Raw genomic sequence first — 13,304 nt, 5'->3', positions numbered from 1 at the left:
TTATGGACTGATTGCTGGTTTGGATGACAGGGCCCTATAGTGAAACCCATAATTTTATATTGCATTCCTCTAGTGATGATAACAGTTCTTCACATTTAATAGCACCATTTCAGTTGTAGAATCTTGGTAACAATTGTAGCCTCAGATAGATTTTTATGAGCTTGGAGTTTTCTTATTTCAATGATGTTGACAAGAAATTACTATAAGGTTTGCATTTTTTTAGGAGATCAATTCCATTCAGCTAGACATTCCCAAATGCTGTCTGAGTGGATAAAGAGGAGTGCTAATATAAAAGTGCAGTTTCCTAAACTGAAATTTTTTTTAGAAGATTAAATCTAAAGTGAAAGTCAATGCATATTTAAAGGCACAGTTCTCTAGATCATGATGTTTCATTTCCTGTTTGACAAGTTACAATGGTTGAACTTTTAGCAGTTGAGTTATGGTACTCTGCTATGGTGCTCAGTGCTCATGGGTATGCACTTTGAAGCTTTTAGGCCTGGCCACCACCATGACTGACAGAGGCAATGAGGGAAGTCTCTACTCTTGATCAGCTTATTCTAGATCAATTGGAAAAATCAGCCTGGAGCTGGGAATGTATTGTTTCATCCCCTTGATAACGCTGGAGAATTGTAAAAAGGGCTATTTCAGAGACAATCAGGGTCTGGAGCTGCATAATTTACTGTCAACAGACAACAGTTAATTCATGTTGCATCGTATAAGTTTCTAACTGTCAGTGGATAGTGAATAAAAACATATTTCCATAACAAGTCTAGAGAAAGATCAATCAGTACTTCCCTCCTCTAGTTATAAATGGTTGGGGAATTAGGATTACAGGGACACAGCCTGAATTCCAGGGCCCTTGTGGACCTTACTGCTCGGGGGGGACACAGAGCTATCAAGTGCAGAAATGAGATGCGGGAGTGACACTGACCTAATTTCATAAGATACCATACATCTCTACACAGGTGGCACAACCTTTCTATGGTAAAATATAACAGAACCAGGTACAGCAACAGACTTACACCAGCAGATTCCCTGTTTACCCCCCTCACTTTTTCAAACCATTTTTTTCACAGCAAAATAATGTAAATTGACACACGGCATAACTCTCTCCCTGTTCTCCTGTCCTGATTTGTTAAAGAGAGCTTTGTGTTTACCCTCTGCCCCGTATTTACTCTCCCTTTTATAACATCAATGTATCCCTTCCATATACTGCAGACTTGACAAAGTAGATAAAGTTTTGGTGCATCAACATAGGGTTGATTAATTTCAGAGCAAATCATGGCTGCCCTTGGTACTGTATTGGGGGAAGCAGAAAGTTTCAAAGGAGCCCAACAGCATTAGGGGATTAAATCCCTCTGAAATTCATTGAGAACTTGGCACTTCACTTCCTTAGAAAACCCCCGGCCAAATACACCTAAATAGGTCTTCTTCAACATAGCCATGTGATGGCTTGAATCTGTAAACTTTTACTCGGATGAGTAATTCTGGCTCTTGCTGTCAGCCCCAGTAACTTCAGTGTGACTGTTGATGTGAAAAACAATTTGCAGAAGCATGTCCTAAGTGTAAAAACACTTCAATAGTAATTGGAAAAATTAAGACACAGATACTTGGTCAACCCTAGGGTCCAACACACAGAGATGCTCAGTAATCTTTTGGGCAAATTCAGCTTGCTTTTGGACTTGAGTAGGTGTTTCAGGCACTCAGCATTTGGGAGGTTCAGACCCAGAAAGTCTAACAAAAAGCCACACATGGCAGGCAATGTATCTGTTGTGTGGGTTTTTTTTTTAATCTTTCTTAAAAGCATGGATTAAATGTATTGAATTGATTCATTCACAAGGTCAGAAAGATGTTAGAAACCAGGAGAGGCTGAAGGCAAAATCTGCAAGGTGCATTGTGTAGCTCTAATAACTGTAACTTGGCATGCTTGTTTTCTTAGGAAACTCTCCAGGATCAAACTCATTCTTTTCAAAGGCATTGCAGCTATTCCATGCAAAAGTTTTCAGCTTCACTGAATTTAAGTAGGAAGAAGTAAGAGTGGAGCTCCTCCTCTCCCACCTGAGAGAAGAATAATCTAATGGACTGAGAGAACTTTACTTAGCACCAATGGTGACTCTTGTATACTCTGACCCCAGCAAGACCAGAGTGAAGAATAATATTTATTTTTTTTCTTTTGAAGTTTCACCGTCGCACTTCCCACCTGGGAAACAGCTGAACAGTCAGTGAGCCCCAGGAGCTACTAAACCCGCCTCCCAGAATGTCAGTGCTTTAGGCAACTTCAAAAGCCAGACAACTCAACTATTCTTTCTGAGAGGATTATGGAATGGTAACACCAAAAAAAAAAAAAAATCAAAAAAAAAATCAAGTCATCATTGTCATAGTGCGACAATCACAGCATTGCTTCTGTTGGGCAAATAGTCAATTCACAGAGAGAAGGCATCATCAGGACAGATACAAATGCTGTTATTACCCATTTTAAGTAATAAGAGAAGGTTGCATATCGAGCAATTACACCTTTTCATTACGTCCTAACCCCTCACAGCAGGGAAGCACACTTATGCCTGCATTACATATACAAAAGCTTTCTGCTCCAAAAAAGGAAAAGAAAAGATGTGGAAGGGGGGGGTGGAAAAAAATAAATTGGTCTTACCGGCACGTTATGGCACCAACTCGCTTGAAGGAATGTTGCCTTTACAGGTTTCTCTTTTAATTATCCTAGAAGCAGGAGGAGAGGGGAAAAAAATAGAAGAAGCAGGATTGTTACATTAGCGTGTGCTAGAATCTTTTCAGTTTGTCGCAGAGTAGGAAAAAAATATTAAAAAAAAGAAGAAAAAAAGAAGAAAAAAAAAAAAAGAAGGCTCAGTCATTTAAATTTGCTGTCAGTTCAGCCTGCATCACTCTGTCCCGCCCCTCTTCCCACTGGGTTCTACCTGCAGGGCTGCAACTGACAGCGAGTATGCAAACAAAAAAAAGGCAAAAAGCATGCTGGGACCATGCTGTCTGCTGTCTGAGTCTCTCTCCACTCCTGAGGACTAAAAATCATTAGTGGAAAGGGTTTGTTGTTTGTTTGTTTGTTTGTGGGGGCTCCCTCCCCCCCCCTTAGTTTGCTTCTTTGCATGAAATTTCATTTAATTTGAACTGATGAGACATAGCACGCACCAGAGAGAAAGCGTTATTCAGGATTTCCAGCTTTAAAATGCACTCGATCTGATTGATTTTAATAGCATATTCTCTGCGGATACACCCATGCTGGAAATACAAAATTGTGCCTCTAGAAATACGATGCACCCATTGGGGGTGCGTGCATGTTGTATTTCCATTCAAAATCTTTTGGGTGGAAAGTGGACAAAGACGATAAAGTAGCAAGCTTTTCAGGAAAACAAGTGAGAACTCCTCTGGCACAGAGCAGTTGCCAGTTCTGCTTGCTCTCTGCTTTCTGTTTTCATTCTGAACTTGCTAAAACAGACGTAACAATGACAGTAACAGAAACAGGAGACATAATAAGGAAAACCAGTACAATGCATAAAACACAATGGGCAAATGTAACAACACATGTAGATAAAAGCTCTTATTTAATTTTGTTTTGTTTTTTTTTTTGGTGCCTAAGTGGCTTCAGGCACCTAAGTAGAATCCTATTCCAGCCTGTTCGAGTGCCTGAAAAAAACATTAGCACAAAAGATGGGTGGGTCCTCGCCCTCCTCCTCACTGCTTTTTGCGACCTCGGTAAAGACGTTGGCACGTTACAAAAGTAGAGGCATCAGTGCTATATCAGAAACTTGAGCAGGCTGGAATAGGCTCATACTTCAGTGCCCATGTCCAGTTCAATGCCTAGAAGTTGGAGTAGGATCTGACCCTCTTTATTTCACAGGATGTGTTAAAGCTGCGTCTCAAGTTCAAAGTCAGTACGTGTTAGAGAACAATGCAAACCGTCATGGAAGTACAAAAATAATTGATGCAAATTTACACTGGCCAAAGACACGTGCTGTGTCTGTTGGTTGTACAGTTTTTAACAGACTTTTGCAACCAACCTAAAAACGGATACTTCCTAAACAAACAAAAGAAAAACCACACACTGTAACCATGAAAGGATGGCTCTGACCTAATTATAAAGTAAAATTAAAAGAGTGAAATGATCCTTTTCCTTAATGCTTTAGTACTAATTGCTCAGATCATGACACAGTAAATAGGCAAAATTTGTATTCAGTGATTATCCTACTTATGTGTGTAACCAGGAAATAAAAAAGCTGAAATGTAACTCTAATCTCTGCTCATACACTGAGTTTGGTCTTGAGATGAGAAGGGACAAACATACTCAATAAAATATATTTGTCATACATAGACAGTTGGGTTATTAAGAAGATTTTCAGAAGCTCTGCAGTACCAAAGTGTATTATATTATTCTTTTACCATGAATGGGTCCAGGACTTTATTTGTCTGAGCAGATGAAATAGTTTCAGTGGGACTAGTCACAATGTAAGTGTTCAAGGATTGGGCCCAGTGTTGGAAGTATTGTACAACCTTTGTAGACCTTCCCCGGCTGGGTACTCACAAGGCTGCTCCTTAGGTGACACTATACTTGACTTGGCTCTTAACATTTCCTTGGTCTGTGGGAAATGGGGCACTATTTTTTTCCCTTGACACATTTCCTAGACACATGCTCTCTATTGAGACAGAAACTAGGCCTTTGCTACATCTAGCCCCCACTACCAGTGCATCCCTCTCCCTCTAGACTCCCCAGTGCCTGCCTCAGTTTCTCCAGTACTTCTGAGCTTTCTTTGGGGTTATGTCAGGGCTGTCTAAAGAAGGGGATTTCTATACGTGTTTATTCCTTTGAATCAGAGTCAGTCTCTCTCTCTTTCCCCTCCCATTTTATGGTCAATTTTCTTCATCACTCTTGCTCTCTCAAATGGCCAGAGAATGAGAGAGCCCTCCATTTCTAACCTGTAGTCACCGTTGTCACTCTCTCCGTTTCATCAGATATCAGTCCCAGGCACTACTAAGTTACCTCAGGTCCTACAGTTCAGATTTGAAAATCTGGTTTACCTTGGAGAGCAGTCATCTCTGCCCAAGCATGCTCCATTTAAAAAGACAATGAGAGCTTAAGACCCTATATTATTAGTTCAGTGCCAGGTGCAAAGCTCTCTCCCATGTTATCTCAATGTGGAGGCAAATGGGAACAAAGGCAGCAACCAAGCCCTGTATTCAAAGTGGGAGCCCTCTGACATCAAATGCCTTCATAAGTTGCACACGGCCAATGCGCATCATTAGCCTTTTTGAATGAGAATATAATGGCGATTGACACTCCCATTGCTCTGAAGCCACATTTTAGAGGCTAAGCAAGTGACAATGTGTCCATTTTTCTCTAACTTTGGGTCTCCAAGCTTTTCAACCTTTGTCGAAAATTTTGGATACTCCATGTTCACTCTTTACGTGGAACACAAAAGCTGTCAAAAACTATCCTTGATGACTTGACAGTGTCCGATCCGTGTTTTCTTGGTACCTTTGTCTCTCTCCCCCCACAACTCACACTGACTCCAACTCATTTGTCTATGTACTCCTTGAAAAAGTCAAGGATGGTTTGTTCTTAGTACACTTGGCAGTTTAAAAATATAAGGCACTTAAGCTTTCAATATACAAATAATTGAATTGCGTCTTTAAACAACGAAGACAGTACACAACACAAATGCTGAAAGAAGCCTGATTTTGCAAGCAGATACAGTCAAGCAAAGTAACAGATCCATGAATATTTGACCCAAATGGGGAAGAAGTAGTAAAAGCACATATTTGCAAAAACCTATACTGATGATATGGAATAAAGGTAAAATCCTAAATAAAAATGTGTGTATATCTATCTATATCCACATCCATATTTTTAATCTATGTTCACACACACACATTATATAATGCACACACACACACACACACACACGGGAGACCAATTTATATACCAATTCATATATACAAATATATACACACACATACATATCTATCTATTGATCAATCGAATAATCGATATAGATATAGATACAGATACAGATATATAGGTCTCTCTCTTTTTTTCCTGGATGATGGGGAAACATCAGGACAAACATTTTGGTCCACAACAGGGCAAACCCCCGTACGAGGCAACAGGACTTGTTACCTCTGTTCTTCTATGATGATGCATTGTTCGAAGTGCAGCAGCCATGTGATAACTAAGCTTGATTAAAGGTTGTAAAATTTGGGCAGTACAAATAAGTCATGTCAGGTACCATGTGTCTGGCAGGCATTGTGCACTATCTTTCTTTGTAGCTATACAATCAGCTTTAATGAAACAATGGTAAATTACAGAGGCATTAATTAGTGGAAGTAGCCGCATCATATAATACCACAGAAGGTGTCTCAGGAAAAGGATTCACATAGGTTAATTAAATATTCTTGATTGCATGAGGCATTTTCTGGCCCCAGTAAAATCAATAGGAGTTTGCCACTGACTTCAACAGGCTGATGATTTAGTGTACCCTATAAGGGCCTAATCCTATGATCTAAGATCCAGTTTCTCAGGAATAATGTTTGCAAACTCAGCAGATAGAAATTTGGGCTCAGATTCTCATTTGCGTGAGGCTGCCTAGCAGTAACATGGCATAGACTTGCTCCATAGGCAAAGTAGTAAGAGAGGCCTTTGTATAAATCATTATCAACCCCTCCTGCCAGAAAGAGCCTAACAACAAAGGAGCTGGCTATTCATTCATGCTAAATCTCCTTACACTGCCTTGCAGATGTAGAGAGACCTTAAAGTATAAGTTATATGACAAAGTAGGGCATTGCCTAAATAAAAGTCAGGAACCTAGAAATACACATAGGCAATGCGTCTGGTTAGAGCCTTCAACCTTGTATATTTTGAGATTTACGGTCTGTATTAACTAGGTCTGAATAGTATAGTCTTTGGAAACTTTGCGTACCGTATATCTTTGTCTAGCAGCAACAGCTTCTATTGCACCTAATTGCTTCCTCCTGCAGCTGTAAATTGAGGGTGGCTTTCTGGTATATTTAATTGCTTTCCCCTGCAGCTCACATGGAAAAGGTAATGTAGGGTGGCTTCTAAACAAAGATATACAGTAATTAAAAGCTTTTTTAAAGGAAGCTTTTTGTGTGGCATCTGCTGCACACTGAATACTTGTTGTACAGTCCGCCGAGTTGCTGAAAACAGTGCATTATTTCACTAGTGTACTGTCGTAGAAATCCTACATCTGACGAGCTGAGCTATATACTTTTCACCAGTATATGACAGGAAAAAAAATCCCCCAGATTACATGAAAATGGTTTGACAATGTGAAAGGTAAGCTGATATATTTCTAATGATAGCTGTGTGTTGAATGACCATCGATACATATTTTCCAGAAGGGGAAATAAAAAAACCACACGGCTTGTTAGCGCATCTTTTCATGTACAGCTTTCTTTCTACAACCTCCCATATTGGAGGAAGACAATACCTCTGTACATAGGGTGATTTAATAACAGACAGTTACACATCTCAGTCTTTCTCCATTTCCTCGCTTGTAGTTGAATTAATTGTTCATACATTTGTGACGATCCCCTAAGTACACCCTGCTGTCTCATAACAATCAAAAAAGGGCTGGCATAAAAATATCTACAGGATTTGGTACTTTGATAAATTAATCCAGCTTTGCATAATAGCCTTTCAAATGCTTGCGTCTTAAGGCTCTACTCAACAAACTATTCCTAAAAGGGCAGACGCGTAATGTTAGCCAGCTCCCTCCCCACCTGGGAAACAAAGTGAAAGGAAAAGGATGCAACTTCTATTCATAATCATGATTTTTTAGGGGTTCAGCCTAGTGCAGCTGCTGTTCAATTATGTTCAACAGCATGCTGGCCGGTGGTCTGCAGAGAACCAGTTGATCACATGGCAGTGGCTCTTCTCTTTGTTTCCAGCTGCTAAATTGCATCCAAATGCAGCTGAAAAAAATGCACTCAGCAATTTCATAATGTTGACAGATAGTCTACACTCATAGATGAAAGGAGATGCTGTCCATCCGGTTGCAAATGGGAAGGGTCTCCACCAACAACAACGATAACATCTCTCCCCAGGGACACTTTTGTAATCTTCTGTGCTAGTGGTTACGACATAGGGGACGGGACACAGAACCTGGGGTGATGTTGCTATTTGTTACTTTCTTATGGCATGACCTTGAGTCTCCATTTCTCCATACGTTACGTAGAAATAATATCACAGGTAGAGACAGGGATGACTGGCTGGGCTGCAGCATTGCTAAAGCAGACCTGGGGGTTATTGCTGACGGTGGGATGAGATAACAGTGTGCACTTGATGGAAAAAAAATGTTAATAGTTTACTGGGTTGTTTTAATGGGAACATCACTTGCAATTAAAAGGCAAGGTGGTGGTGGCAGGGGGACTTTTCTGATCTATTCAGCTTGGTGAGGTCTCAAGTGTTGCAACTTTTGGTGCCAGAGAGAGGGGTTCACCTGAGACATTCGGGGGCCAGGAAGGGTCAAACCCGGGAGCGGGGGCTCTGGCTGAACCTGTAGCAACTCAGTGTATCTTATAGGCATGCTTGTTCTGGATACTGTGGAACAGAGCCAGGCTGCCCAGTGACCCATGTGTCAAGACACCGGTCCCAGCAGCACACCCCGTGAGATGTGCATTTGAGAAATAGCCAGTGAGGGAATAAATGGTGAGAGAACTCACCTGCTATTCATAAAATGGCCAGACTTTAGGCTCGTAATGGGGTTCACAGAACCTCGCTTGGTAGTGTCACAAAAAAGCAGTCTGCGAATTAATGGTGTTATGGGGGACAGTCATGCCACAGCCAGCTGAAGGGATGTTTTAGAGGTGCAGGGTGGGGGCCACAGAGGTCCCACACCCAGCAGGATTTGATTCCTGCAACCATCCCTCCTCTGGCTGGAGCAGAACATACCCAATGGGTCCAGAGATGACCTCCTTGTACTTGCAAAGACTGGCCACTGTCCAGACTGCAAGGGAACTTTGTGGATCCATTCACCTCCTATTAGGCATTAACTGCATTAAATGCTCAGCCCAGAAAACACCCAACAGGGCCAGAGCTCACCTCTCCTCTTTTTGTAAAGAGTGTGCGGGCCGGGAGCGGTCCGAGGCTTTTGGGGGTGCGCGGCGAGCTGTGGCCAGCAGCCCTGGCACGTGGGTCGGGGAATTCAGCACGGCGGACTAGAATTAGGCACAGACGCGTAGAGGTTGATTAAAGATTATTTTACTTACACCGTGGATGGTCGCGGTGCAGGCAGGAAAAACTTGCTTGCGTTGCAGTTACAGACAGACACGTGGAGTTTGCTAGGCTCCACAACACGAACTTGAACAAGACCCACAGAAAACTCGAGCCTCTCGAAACAACCCGGACAGAGCTCTGGATACACACACACGAAGTTTGCTAGGCTCCGTGGAACGAGCGCGCAGGGAAGGGTACGTCGAGGGATCAGGCGGCGACGGGGAGAGGCTAGAGGTTGATCAGGCCCCTATATCCTCCTCTAAGGCACACGCGGGGTTTGTTAAGCTCCACAGCGCTTAGAGTTCTCCACGAGATGGATGTGGAGTCCTCCTAAATGAGGTCCTCCCCGGAGATCTCCGGCTTGGGCGGAAACCGCTCAAGCCTCTTATATAGCTAGCAAGCCAATCGCTAGCCGCCACGTGGGAATAATTTAGAAACAGCCAATAGTGGGACACAAATTTACATACGGGTGGCGGGAACGCCTTTGCACCGGGGTTTTCTCCATGCAACTGAGAATTGCACCGTGCAAAGAAAGCTCCTCGTGGCGGGAAATAATTCTGCAGTGCCGAAGCACACACAAAATCATACCCTTTGGGTCATGACAAAGAGTTAGAGCAGGGCAGCTGTCCAGGCAGCAAGGGAACTTTGGGGACCCATTAACCTCCTATTAGGTGTTAAATGCTCAGAGCAAAAGCCTTCAATAGCATGCTTCACTGAGCAGGATTTCTATAATAGCACTGAGGGGGTCAGGGTACACTACACACTGCATTATCCACAATAATGGAGAAGGGAGCACATATACAGCAGACAGTGATCATTTTCCACCGGAGACTGGGATTACCCCGATCTTCCACACCCCAACACACCCTAGCACACCCACCCACCACACCAAATGAAATAGGAGACAACAAAGAAAAAGTGGTTTCTTTGAATTATTTATTCAATAAAGTTAAAAAAAGAAGAGGTGAGCAGAAGATTGATTCATGCCAGGCTCCGCAGCTACACCTGGTGCCCTAAAACATTCATTGCACATAAATACCTGCAAACTGTCATGACGATGGGCGGACAATGGGACCCAGTACATGTAATTCAGTGAATTAGCATGTACACGTGACAGATTAATGGCCTCACCGTTGCAAGTTGCAACGCTGCAAACTAAACTACATCAGGATGTGGTTTAGTTTGTAATGGTGAGAACTAATTTAAAACCTGCAAAACTCATGTACGTGTAAAGGGTGATGCCACCAAGCCACACAAAGAGAAATTTTCATCACGTGTACATTGTCTTGCCATCATGTGTACAAGTGCCCCTGGAGTCCAGGTGTGAACACTGCAATTCAAGAAAGATGTGCACAAAGAATCCAGTAGATAGCAACAAAAGTGATTAGAAGTCTAGAAAACATTATTTACAAGGGAAGGTTGGAAGGACTGGGATTATTTAGTCTGGAGAAAAGAAGAGGTGAGTGGTAAGGGATTTAGTGAAAGTCTTGAAATACTTGAAGGATGGTTATAAAGAGGATTTTTCTTGGCTATTCTCAGTGGCCACAGGGGATAAGGCACGGGACGATGGTCTTAAATTGCAGCAAGGGAAATTTCGGTTGAAAATTAGGAAATACTTTCTCATTAGGAGTGTGGTTAAATATTGGAACAGACTACACAGAGGGGCTGGGGAATCTCTATCCTTGGATGTTTTTAAGAGCATATTAGAGAAACATCTATATGGACTGGCTTAGACATGGAATAATCCTACCCTGAGCAGTGGATTAGACTAGATGTTTCCCTGAACTGTCTTCAACCTGATTTTTCTATGATCTTATAGATTTGTAAGGTGTTTGGGGGAAAGTGATGCTCAGTATATGTGTTTGGATGGACTGAAAAGCAATATGTCTTTTAACATGGCTTGCAAAATATAACTAATCCCATAGCATACCATAGAAACACTATAAAGTCAACATTTAATGCAGTTTTACTTGTTCCATTCAAAATTTAAGAAATACCACAGTAGTTTGAACAGCTATGGACTACCTGTTTTAAAAGTGCTGATTATATATGCATATTTTATTTTCTCTGATGTTTATCTCCTCGACAGTACACTGAGCCAACCATAAGTTCACAGTATAGCTTACAAACATATTCAAATAGATATTTATAATACACCTCTCTGCATAATTCATCTTTGCTTTAGCACTGACTTGATCTGCTATCTGATATAAGCTAAGCCTCCCCGAAATGGTATTCAGTGCCAAAGTTAAGTGCTTAATCACCTTGCATAACAATAATGTCACTGCTGACATGGAGTCAGTCAGTATGGAAACATGCACCTTGTATAAATGACTACTCCTCCAAAGTTCAAGTGATTGGTTAGTGAAGTGATTCAAACTGTTTTAAACCTACCATCCTAGCCTGCAATTTCTGAGCCACTAACCCTTTAGGATTATGAAGCTTATCCCTAGGCAGGCATCACATCATTCTCAGGCTCTAATTTAATGCCTAAGAATGTGATCACTTTGATGGGACCAGCTGTTTCTTCTTCTGCCAAAGGCACTCCAAACACTTTGGCAGCATCCCTAAATGTACTCAGTAAATCCTGACACATATGATAGGAGTGTTCATTGAACTCTTAGTCAAAAAAGACATCCTTGCAATGCAGCACTGACCCTGCAATTTGGTTTTTGTATTAACACCTTATTGAGGCAATCTCTGGGGAAACCAAGAGGACTGAAGAAGGCACAGATGACAGATCTCACCTGAACAAATCTTGCTTTCAAATTGAAAACCCACTCACCACGTCTATACGAGATGCTGGTTGTGCAGGTGTTACTGTGCATTTAGCACTTGCATATACAAATACTAAATGTGCCATAGTGTCCCTGAATGGCATTGTGTCACGCTTCGTGCCATGAAACACTACTGCGCGGTAGTAACAAGGTACAGCTCAGTCAGTGTCTCGTGTAGAGAAACATCAGGATGTAGAGAACCAATGAATCATCATTTACTTAGCCCATCTATACTTCTTCATTGTGTCTTGCAGTCTTGACAAAAGAATCGAGGAATAATATAAAATCTACAGAAATGCCAATTATAAGCAGGGCTCTCAGTATGGTTTCCTGAGGTTACCCAACAGTTGCCAATCTAAAACCCTGTTTTTTGTTGCTTGTAACTTATTGTCAGACTCAAAATTGGGATGAAGTTTTCCATACTGTAGGTTACCTGCTTGCTGAACAGCCCAAAGGCAACCATTTCCAAGAACCCGAGATGAGAGAAATATGATGTTTTCACATATTACAGTAGTATTTCGGAGAAATTCTAATGAGCTCATGCATTAAACAGTGCCATGAAACTTGGCAGGAGGTTTGGGGGGGGATTCAAGATTTGCATTTTGCTGTCCCTGTGAAAATGTAACCAAATTCAGCCACGTTACAAGCTTTAAAAGGGGCTCAGTACACATTAATTCAGTGAATTAGCATGTACACATGACAGATGTATGGCTACGTGGTTGCAAGTTGCAACGCTGCAAACTCTAAATCGATTTGAAGGGTTCACACGTGCTCAAAAGAGACTTGCAGCTCAGTTCCCTGAAGGGCCATCAGAAGCCAGTAGTCTCCAGCCCAGGGCTAGGTTAGACTTTAACAACGATTACAGCTCTGGCATGTATTGGGTTCAGGACTGGTAACCCGGGCTGGATTCACCCTTTAGTGGGCCCTAGGCAAACAAATTTGTAATACTGTATATTTATATTACTTTGCTACTCAATTATTATAATATGTAAAATAAGGACAACTGGGGCCCTTCTTCACTTAGGGCCCTAGGCATGTGCCTAGTTTGCCTATGCATTAATCCAGCCCTGCTTGTAATGAATTGAGCTCATTCAGCCTGCCTCTCTAGTGCTGTTACTACTTATCTCCTTCTCAGCTCTGGCAGCATGGGAAAAGAAACGTTTTGGTTCAAATGCAGAGGCACGAGAGGTGAAGTGGGTTTAGGGGGAGTAAATTTGGACAGGGAGTGTGTTGTGCAGGGGTGGGGGATGATGGGACTGAAACCAGAT

The 13,304-nt window shown here is 41.9% G+C and overlaps 1 protein-coding gene across 1 annotated transcript in view; it reads right to left on the bottom strand.

Annotated features, from left to right (window-relative positions):
- CELF2 (CUGBP Elav-like family member 2) overlaps nucleotides 1-2,817 on the bottom strand; it is a 773,712-nt gene extending 770,895 nt beyond the window's left edge. The window contains exon 1 of the mRNA XM_059725768.1: nucleotides 2,651-2,817. The gene's annotated coding sequence lies outside the window, so the exon portion shown is untranslated. The remainder of the gene's footprint in view (nucleotides 1-2,650) is intronic.
- Nucleotides 2,818-13,304: the final 10,487 nt, after the last annotated feature.

This window comes from Alligator mississippiensis, chromosome 4, assembly GCF_030867095.1.
Source record: "Alligator mississippiensis isolate rAllMis1 chromosome 4, rAllMis1, whole genome shotgun sequence".
NCBI lineage: Eukaryota > Metazoa > Chordata > Crocodylia > Alligatoridae > Alligator > Alligator mississippiensis.
Note: the sequence above shows the minus strand (reverse complement) of the source record. Positions and strands in the feature narration are given on the sequence as shown.